Consider the following 1112-nt stretch of genomic DNA (forward strand, 5'->3'; position numbering starts at 1 on the left):
GGGGGGATTGAGAGCGCACGTCCTTGAAATAGCTAAAGTGTGGACGGACTGATCTGAGCCGTTGATCACTTTAAATGAAAAGCAACGGTCTACGATTAGTTTCTCTAAAACCCAAAACGGGTCAAGACATGACCCGACTCTTCACGTAGTCTTCAGTCTCTCTCTCCTTCTCTCAATGATCTGCGCTCAAACTTCTCCTCCCAAAATCCATGCAATTCAATCTATGTCTTCTCTCCATTGATGATTAAACTTGTATTAGCTAGGTTGCACGAGTCGCCTTCGAATCTTTCGTTTTCTTTCTTTCTCTTTCAATATTACAAATATGTGGTACATACAGCTAGCCCTTAGAGATTTCGCGCCAAAAGTTGGAGATTTGGAACCATATAAACTCACATAGATCAGTATGGATTCTGGATTTCTTTTTATATGTATGATTTTCAATTACAAAATCTAGGGTTTTACCATATTTGGGATTTTTCTTCATGTTTCTGGATTTCTTTTTTATTGCTTTATTGAAGTTATTCATTAATTCTCTTATATTACAGGCAGCGATGGATACATATTCACTATTGTTTTTTAATGAACATTGGCTGAATTTGTTCTCTTTTCTTTTTATTGGCGTTGGTTACTAACAAAAGTACTTTGAATGTTTTTATTGAAGTTATTCATTGATTCTTTTATATTCACTACAAAAATTAATTTAGTTAGCCACGGCAAAATGCCGTCGCCAAAAGTCATTCTGCCGTCGCAAAAGACCAACGACGACGGCGTGGCGACGACATTTTTCCCGTCGCCGTTGAGGGCGTGGCCGTTGCTTTTGGCGACGGCAGTGAGCCGTCACAACCATGTTTGCGACGGCAAATAGCGACTGTAAAGACCGTCGCTTAATTAGCGACGGAAATTGGCTACTGAACTTGCCGTTGCAAATACCTCTATTGGCGACCGCAATCGCCGTCGCTGTGATATTTTAAAAAATTCAGATCTGAACTGAAATTTTTGAATTTTCCCACCAAAATCATTTGTGACGGGACTCTGCCATCGCCAACTGCAGAAATTGTTACCACAACTGTTTCAAATCTCATTTTTACCAGAAACCTGCAAATTCAAATCTC

This window comes from Fragaria vesca, linkage group LG6, assembly GCF_000184155.1.
Source record: "Fragaria vesca subsp. vesca linkage group LG6, FraVesHawaii_1.0, whole genome shotgun sequence".
In the NCBI taxonomy this organism is placed as follows: domain Eukaryota; kingdom Viridiplantae; phylum Streptophyta; class Magnoliopsida; order Rosales; family Rosaceae; genus Fragaria; species Fragaria vesca.